This window comes from Ascaphus truei, chromosome 6 (assembly GCF_040206685.1).
Source record: "Ascaphus truei isolate aAscTru1 chromosome 6, aAscTru1.hap1, whole genome shotgun sequence".
Taxonomy (NCBI): Eukaryota; Metazoa; Chordata; class Amphibia; order Anura; family Ascaphidae; genus Ascaphus; species Ascaphus truei.
Genome location: NC_134488.1, coordinates 37,407,597 through 37,417,433, shown reverse-complemented (window position 1 = coordinate 37,417,433; position 9,837 = coordinate 37,407,597). Strand labels below are relative to the sequence as shown.

The window sequence follows — 9,837 nt, the reverse complement described above, 5'->3', positions numbered from 1 at the left end:
GTTGCTATATGTTACCTTTTACTACTTGAGTGTTTCAGTTAGGCTGCTGGTTCTTGATGAGGGACATGTTCCCTTAGTCCAGGGGTCGACAACCGGCACCTACATGCGGCTTCCCCTTTGTCCGAAGGTTGCCGCTCCCCAGCTGCTGCCCCTCTTCCTCACTGTCCTGAAGGGGGACCGCGGCTCTGGTCGGGCCTATTGTTGCCGCCGGGCAGTAACCCAGCTGCTGGCGTGCCTCCTGCACAGGATGATGAGCCACAATTTGTAATCAGCAGCAGTATCTCATTTGTCCACAACAAAGGTTATATATACATACTTCCTCCCAAACCTGGCCCTACTACCTCCTTCCACATTACTGTTGGAACTACAATCATTCACCCAGTATCCCAAGCACGCTGCCTAGGGGTCACACTCGACTCCTCTCTCACATTCGCCCCTCACATTCAAAACATTTCTAAAACTTGTCGCTTTTTCCTCCGCAATATAACAAAGATACGCCCTTTCCTCTGTTGCTCGACTGCTAAAACTCTGACTCAGGCCCTCATTCTCTCCCGTCTTGATTACTGTAACCTCCTGCTGTCCGGCCTTCCTGCCTCTCACCTGTCTCCCCTACAATCTATCCTAAACGCTGCTGCCAGAATCACTCTACTCTTTCCTAGATCTGTCTCAGCATCTCCCCTCCTGAAATCCCTCTCCTGGCTTCCGATCAAATCCCGCATCTCACATTCCATTCTTCTCCTCACTTTTAAAGCTTTACACTCTTCTGCCCCTCCTTACATCTCATCCCTAATTTCTCGTTATGCACCATCCAGACTCTTGCGTTCTTCTCAAGAATGTCTTCTTTCTACCCCCTTTGTATCTAAAGCCCTCTCCCGCCTTAAACCTTTCTCACTTTCTGCCCCACACCTCTGGAATGCCCTTCCCCTCAGTACCCGACTAGCACCCTCTCTATCCACCTTTAAGACCCACCTTAAGACACACTTGCTTAAAGAAGCATATGAATAGCACTGTGGATATTCTGAACACGATACATAAAGCTTGGCCCCCTGCAGACGCACTTACCAGAACTCCCTCCTACTGTCTCTGTACGTTCTACCTACCAATTAGACTGTAAGCTCCTCGGGGCAGGGACTCCTCTTCCGAAATGTTACTTTTATGTCTAAAGCACTTATTCCCATGATCTGTTATTTATATTATCTGTTATTTATTTGATTACCCCATGTATTACTACTGTGAAGCGCTATGTACATTAATGGCGCTATATAAATAAAGACATACAATACAATACAATATAAATATATATATATATATATATATATATATATATATATATATATATATATATATATATATATATATATATATATATATATATATATATATTGTTTGTTTGCACAGGTAATTACTAGTTTGTATATCAAATGGATTTTCTTTAAGTATTCACCAATCACAGTATTCATATAGAATATAGATTCACTTATTATTCATAAATTATCACTCATTATCTGGTGCGCAGTAATTTTTTCACATTTGTTATCATATACAGAATATACCTATTATTAGTATATTAGTGTGTGTATATATATATATATATATATATATATATATATATATATATATATATATATATATATTAGTATATGTATGTTTTTGTGGGGGTGTAATATTCATGCATGTGTTGCAGCTCTGAATATTTGGGAATTTTTGTTTTATAAAATGGCTCTTTTTCCTTGAAAGATTGCCCCCGGATTTAGGCCGCGCTTATGGGGCCAGCAACGGTGACGCGATGGCGATGCTGACGTCATGCTGCAGTTGCTGGAAAAATCAAATTGAATTGACATCCAGCGATCGCAACCAAGCTGTCGCTCTGTCGCGCCTTCACGTTGCTCCTACTATAAGCGAACACGACAGCTTCAATGCATTTGTTTTGACGTGACGTTGCATCACTGTCGCCATCGCTGGCACTATAAGCGTAGCCTAAGGCTGTCCTTATGGTGCCTGGCGACGCGACGTCGCTCCGAAACAAATCAATTGACTCCGTCGCAAGCGCGTAAAGTAAGCGCAACGGCGACGGAGAGACGGAGAGACCAAAAATGTTGAAGCTGGGTCTATTTGATTTTTTAGAGACATTCACCACATGTGACTCTCTAAACCAATCAGAGACCGCGGCCCGTCCCCTTTCGTGACGTTACTGGCCTTGTCGCCAGCAACGTAGTTTCCAATCAAATTTTATCTTTTGCTGGTGGCGACGGCGATGGGTGACGTTATCGGTTGCATCACCATCGCCAGCACTTTAAGCGTGGCCTAAGTCTGCTGTATCATGGTGGTCTTGGGCACACTGTTTAGTAACCATTTACAGCATGTGAAAAAAGAAAGGGAGCGCTATGTCCTAGAAAATAGGCCGGCTGCTATGATATAACTCTGACCCCAGGTCAGATAGTAGAAGTGGAAGGGACGTTATATCTATGGCGCCATAGATATAACGTCTCTTCCACATTTACAGCATGTGCCTCACTTTACCAACACAAACCATTAGACTCTGAGAGGTCTGTTGCTATATTGATACATTGTACTGCTGCGGCCGAGTTTATTCGAGCATTTGCCCGTTCTCGGCCGCAGCAGTAACCTGGCGCGCGCCGGAGGGTTACGGGCGCGCGCCGAAGCAGCGGAAGAGCGCCCTCCGATCGGGGTGCTCTCCCTCCCGCTGCCGGGTCCGCCGGGTCCCCCGGAACCCCCTGCCGCCGTCCCCCACATCGCGGGACACTAGGGCTCCCTCGGGGAGCCCTGGACGCGCGTGCAGGGGGCGCTGGCACCCGATGACGCGTGACCGCGCATCGGTGACGCGCGGCACGCCGAGGGAGTGGGGCTAGCAAGCCGGGGCATCCCCCGGCTTGCGGAACTAGCCCTGCTCGGATTAAGTGTGTCGGTAGTGTATAAATTGAAACATGGATTCAATTACTCAAGCAAACACAACCTGACAAGCAATATATGGAAGTTTGAACCTCTCTTTTGTTTTTTTTTAGCTCTTTTGGAAATTATGTAGGAGCTTTTTCTTTCATTTCATATTCAGGCTATTTTGAACATTGCCCACTGTTGTGACTATTACAGTATCTGTGGATTTAGTTGCTTCAATATTTGGACTGGTTCCACTCCTCTACTATGTGTATTGTATAATGTGGGATCTGAATGATGATTCAGGTGGGTAAGAAATGCACAGAGTATGATGGTGGGATTGTGTAACTTGTGACAGACATTTAATGTACTTCTGTGTGCTCCTGATATTACCAGCGCTGAGAAGCTTCATCCCATGATGTACTTTTTGCATGATTTAATTGCATCCCTGCGGTTAATATCTATCTAGGATGTAGTGTATTAAACACTCTGCAGCTTAGTAAGGTCTTAATTAACATTTGCCCTACTGACACTGATAAATGTTGTTTCTTTTTATTTTAAGTCAATTTCAGTATAAAACATTATAAGACAGCCCTGAGAAATGATGGCGTGTGATTTATCAACAGGGAAAAAGACAACAAATATTAGAAGTGCCATTATGTGAAATAAAAATTCTTGTGTTCAAATAAAGTTCTGTGTGATCCAAAGTTATTATCTGTTCTTGTGACTTGAGGGAGGTCATATCATATTTCATTGTTAAAAGGGCTTAAAAGCAAGTAAAAGACGTATCAACCATCACATCAGAGGCAGCAGAAAGATTGCACCAAAGACTTGCAATGGATTCCAGTCTCCACAAACATTATCATGATGAAAAATTTGATCCAAAATCTTTTGTAGATACCTACTTCTGTGGTAAAATGTTTTCCTTAATAGATGAAATAGTGGATTACCCTTTAAAGAAATTGCATGAAACGTTCTCTTCAGGTTTGTATTTTTATTCTTGACATTTGTGGAGACTGACATATTTTTATATGTAGAAAAATAATATATTATTTTAATAATTAACTAATAATTAAAAGTCAAACCAATTAACTCTCCATGTGCCATTTTCCTCCTGTCCCGATCTTCGCATTGCATAGTTAAATACCAAGGGTGTATAAAGACGTGTTTTCCAAATGAATGGAAGGAGTGCAGTAATTAGCCAATGTTTCCTACCTGTACATGCGCACAGAGGAAAAAGACACAATTCTGGAATTGAGCATTTCAATGACTTGGTGTACAATCCCACAACCTTTAAAACATTTTGTTTAAATGTTTGTGTACTATGAATATTTATTTAACGATAATAGTGCTAAAGCTTAAATACTACTTCATGATTATCAATATACAGTGATAAGTGATACAATGTAAACCCCATATATGGGCCAGGCTGCCAAGAAAATACTGGCTAGTACAGACAGATATAGAACTTATAACAAATAAACCCGGCGCCTGAAACAAACAGTGATACTCTGACCATATATACAGTAAATGTCCAGTTGGATAATGCAGTGATCTTCAATTAAGCCACATGAGCAGTCTCATATCATGAAAAAGAAGAAAAACAGAGAAACATATCATAGCATACAGTATAACTGTTGGGTACTATAGGCAAAATCTTTTCTAACAAACTAACATACTAAGACTAACAACACATGAAAACATCACTAAGTGATAAGCTAGAACATTATTAACCCACACCTCCTGCACCTTGCCACAACTCCCCCGGGGCAGCCAAATTCCTCTCTCCAAATTTTCAGACTTTGGCTGACAAGATTTGAAAAAATGAGCTCTGCCGCCTGCTCTGAAATTCCATTTCCTATTGAATTACACCACACTGCTGCATTGAAATGTAATTTTTAATTGTATTGGTATAGTACCAAATGTTATTTTTTAAATACCAAAAAAGCTTGTTGACTATAATGAGAGTGTATTTTATTCTTTCTAACTGTTTGTGCAGGGCGGGTGAAAGGAGACACAATGATTGATATCTCCTCTGGTGCATCACTTTACCAGCTCTTATCAGCCAGTGATATCTTCAAAGAGATTATTGTGGTGGAATTTACTGAGCCCAACATCCAGGAATTTGAGAAATGGATTAAAAAGGATCCAGGAGCTGCTGATTGGTCATATGCAGCAAAGGCTCTTTGTGAATTAGAAGGCAACAGGTAACATATTTCCAAGTACATTACCACAAGACAAATAATACCTGTGTGTGTCAGGGAACTTCTCTCCTCATCTTCATCTCCCATCGTGTCTACAGCTCAATCAACAGCTAAGAAAAGTTCTAAAATGTGCTTTACAAATAAGTAGAGAAGGGAGAAACTGTCAAAATCCATAATTACCAGAGCTTTCCATTCGAAATCCGTTCCGCGATGTAAAATCCATCGACGGATTGTCCCAGTTTCAATCTGTCCAGATTAATCCGAAACCGCCATTGGATACAATCCATGCGGATTTTCTAGACACCAATCTGTGATTTCCGCAATCTATTGGTAGATTTTAAATAAATTTGCGCACAGATTACTGAATCCATGGATTGGATTCTTAAAAATCCGCTAACAGATTGCGGAATCCGCCATGTGAATTGTGAGTGATAAAAGATTCCAGAAAAAATGACTCGCTCTTTTTGAGACTGATTCACATATATATCCACGGACCAAAGGAACCGTTCAATCGGGCGGTTCCATAAACTACAAAAAAAAAAATTGCCATTGCTGCAAATAAGATCCTTTCTCTTTGTCATTCCCCATTAACCTAATTAAGATGTATTACCTTATAGTGTCAAGTTACATTATACACTCTTCAGGTAGAGATTCTTCTCTCCCAATGTTTATATTTTATACATAGTACTTTTATCTTTGTATTATAATTATGTATAGACCAATGTCTGTATACTCACTATGTAAAGCACTGAGCACATAACCGGTGCTTTTCAGCAGTTAGACATACACGTATGTTTATAACACACTTTGTAAGTCACGATGGGCACCAATGTATTTTCGGACGGTACAGAACTGTGAGCACAGGAGAGTCTTTTATCTTCCTATAAATCCAACCTATTATATGTTTATTTATTTATAAAATGTTTAACCAGGAAGTATTTAAATGGAGGATCCAAGGCACTGCAGATTTTTTCAAGGAATTTATTGTGTCAAAGCAGCACACAGCACAACGTTTCGACCCGCTCAGAGGTCTTTTTCAAGTGACTTGAACAATAACTCTGAGCGGTTCGAAACATTGTGCGGTGTGCTGCTTTAACACAATAAATTCCTTGAATAAAATCCGCAGTGCCTTGGATCCTCCATTAACTTCTATGCTCAGGATTTCTGTAAGCAGGTTTTCCTTGAACTAAGAAGCACTGAATAAGATTGCAAGTATCTTGCCTTTTTCTGATTCATATTTAGGTGTGCAGCACTGTTATACAGTACCTTGTGTATTAAAGCTGCAGTTGAAGCTTCTTTTTTTTTTTTTTTAAGGTTTTTTTTATTTACTTTAATAGTTTCATGTGGGTAATCTCTACTTACTTAAAGAACGGCATAGCTGCTAGTCAATTCGTTCTTCATCTATTGATCGGCAAAGTTTGGCGACATCTTTAAATATGGGGAATGTAAATGGTTTCTATAGCAACAAGCATGTTTTTAAAAATAGAATGCAAGAAAATTGGTCTTTCAAAGTTGTTTTTTTAAAAAAAAAGAAAATGCTAAAAGTATTTTTTCTTACTACAGAACTGATTCATAAAAAAAAAATACACATGCAGAATATTGCTTGAACTGCATCTTTAACCAGGAAGTAATACATTGAGAGTTACCTCTCGTTTTCAAGTATGTCTTGGTCATAGAGTTATGAAAACAAATAATACACGGTTACAAATACATAGTTACATAAGTGAACAGGGTATATACATTATATCAAGACATTGCATGCACAGTTAGAGATAATATATATTATAGGCGTATGTAACAGATAAAATGAGAGACGGCTTTAGTTTTGAAAGAAATTAGACTGTGAGAGTCTGTGGTAGATTGTTCCAGTTTTGGGGTGCATGGTAAGAGGAGGAGGAGCGGCCGGATACCTATGTCTCACTCTTTATAGCATTAACCAAGGAATTAAAGTGAAAAACAAAAGGAAATCTCTGGGTTTCTCTGTGGTTTAGATTGGTCTTTAAGGTTTTGCTGCAGAAAATAAATTGAAAAACAAAAAAAAGTAATGTGTAAAAAATCTACATTGTGTGGTAATGTAGGCAGTTTCCACTGTGGTTAACAGTTATAGTTATAGACTGTTACTTGTGTGGATAATTTGTGGTAGCAAATCTAGGAACAGACTCAAAATGGGTCATTTATCAAAGTCGTATCAGTGTTGATCAAGAGGTCTGATCAGAAAGAAAACCCTTTATAGTTACAGTAGCACTCAAATGTCACACATATTATAATGGACACAGTGGTCCCACAGTAATATACTGCTGGTCTGTCAGGTACTTCAGAGACACCAGGGGTGTCAGAAAAATAATAAAAAAAATTAAGTCTACATAGATATGTCAGTTTACTGAATAGTCAATAGTACTTACCTGATAACACCTGTACATATCAGCCACAGAACTATAGGGATTTTTAATAATGAATCTGTGTTTTTAATTATCTATGTAGACTTAATAAAATTTTATTATTTTTCTGACACCCCTGGTGTCTCTGAAGTACCTGACAGACCAGCAGTATATTACTGTGGGACCCCTGTGTCCATTATAATATGTGTGACATTTGAGTGCTAACTATAGATGGTTTTCTTTCTGATCAAACCTCTTGATCAACACTGATACTACTATATCTATACCCTTTCCAGCACCTGTCATTTACTGTACACACAACTCTATTTCATATGGTGATTGCGGTCTCACTCACCTATTTAATAATTTATCAAAGTCTCTAGACTGCGAGAGGTGGGCAAAAAAATCGCACTACAGTTATCAATGGGATTTTTTCTCTGATAAATCTGGTGCAGTATTTTGCACTGGTTTTGTTCAAACTTTGCTGACCTTGGTATAGACCCTGTAATGCTAAACTTGCTGCAAAACCAGCAGTCTGTGAGTGACTCCAATAATTTACACTTTCATTCTTGATCTAAAGTAACACAGGTTATTCCTACAGAAAGCTGCAATGTCCATGTCATGTGAATTATGGGAGTTAAAGGGATCCATATAAAGGAATAATGGACACTAATACTAGTATTTTGTTTTGAATTTCAGAGAGGATTGGCAGGTAAAAGAAGACAAAGTAAGAAGAGACGTCAAACAGGCTGTAAAATGGGATGTTACTAAAGACAATCCTTTTAGACCCTGTTGTCTTGCCACAAGTGGACTGTGTGCTCAGCCTTTGGGCGCTACATGTTATTAGCAGAGACAAGGAAGCTTACCGGAGCAACCTGAGAAAATGTGCATCACTACTGAATATTGGGGGTCACCTGTTACTCTTTGGGGCATTTAATATGACATATTTTATGGTTAATGAGCACAAGTTCTATGCCCTGCCATATGATGATAAGTTTTTAAGAGAGGCTCTCAGGGATGCAGGGTTTGTTATTGAGAATATGGATGTGTTACCCAGCAGAAAGGGCTGTGATATGTTAGATTATGAACACCTTGCATATGTTATAGCACGCAAGGAGAGGGAGGTTTAATGATCTAATTCTGACAGATTAATAATTATTTAGGAGATTAAATTAAGAATATGTATTTATCAATACATAATTCCTCCCTTTACAATGTTCAACAGGACCTTGCCAAAAATGTATAATCAATAAATGCCTGTTTATTTTCTTTCTTCTGTTCATGCACAATACCTATTGAATGACAAAATCATTAGTTATATGTGAGGACACTTATGTGTTCGCTTATCATAAAAAAATTGAAATATTAATTGGAATAGCAAATGTTTGAAAAAATGCATTCAGGGGCTGGGGAATTGTTGAGGAAATGTTACTTTATTTTTTCCATCTCATGTTCTGTTGAGCGCTGAAATATTCCTACTAAGAATATAAAGATTTACTGCTAATAGCTTATTAGAAAAAAATAAATGATTTCCAAGTACAATACCTAAATAAATACCTAATGTCCTTGTCTTTTTCCCATTCCAAAGGATCCAAATTGTTGCATAATAATTTTGTTTGGAAACACATTTGTCCTCAGAGTTCAACCTCAGCATTGTGTATACTTACAGTAGGATGAGGTCTTCAGTATATACTAAACCCATACAGTATGTAGGCAGAATATGAAATAAATGCCATTCTAGGAACAAGTGTTTATTCTAAACATACAACTGCTTCATATAGAGTGTACCTGATTGCTGCTGAGTAGAATTGCTGTAGTCCTATTTGTGCAGCTGTTAAAGTCAACAGAGCACCGTGAGTAAAGCCTGGTAGTCTTGGTCAGTGTACTTACGCAGCAGTGGTGTGTCGGTGAGGGCAGACATGCATCTGACGGACGTTTCTCTGAGGCGCTTTGACATATTGAGGATACATTTTAAAGCCTTATATTTTAATTATTTCGATAATAAAGATTTTTAAACTTATTCTATTCTACATGTGCTGTTCTTAGGGTCAATTCTCATATCTATTTATGCATTTATGCTCATTTTCGATCTTTTATATAGATATTGAGAGCACATTTATAATACAATTATAATTTATAATTACTGGCCCATCTGGACCATGTGTCATTCAGTTTTTTCGTTTTGACTCGTTATTATCCCCTTGTGCGACGGTCACTCCTTCTTACTATATAAGGAGTGCTGGTATCTCATCTGTTTTTGTATGGCTTTGTAATAGACGATAAATCACCATTGTTTTCGAAGTTCACAAACTAGAATGCATTTAAAAAAAAATAGAATCATTCAACTACAGTATTGCAATAAG

At 38.6% G+C, this 9,837-nt stretch overlaps 1 pseudogene; it reads left to right on the top strand.

Annotated features, from left to right (window-relative positions):
- Positions 1 to 3,728: 3,728 nt before the first annotated feature.
- LOC142498043 (nicotinamide N-methyltransferase-like) lies at positions 3,729 to 8,604 on the top strand (annotated as a pseudogene).
- The last annotated feature ends 1,233 nt before the right edge of the window (positions 8,605 to 9,837 follow it).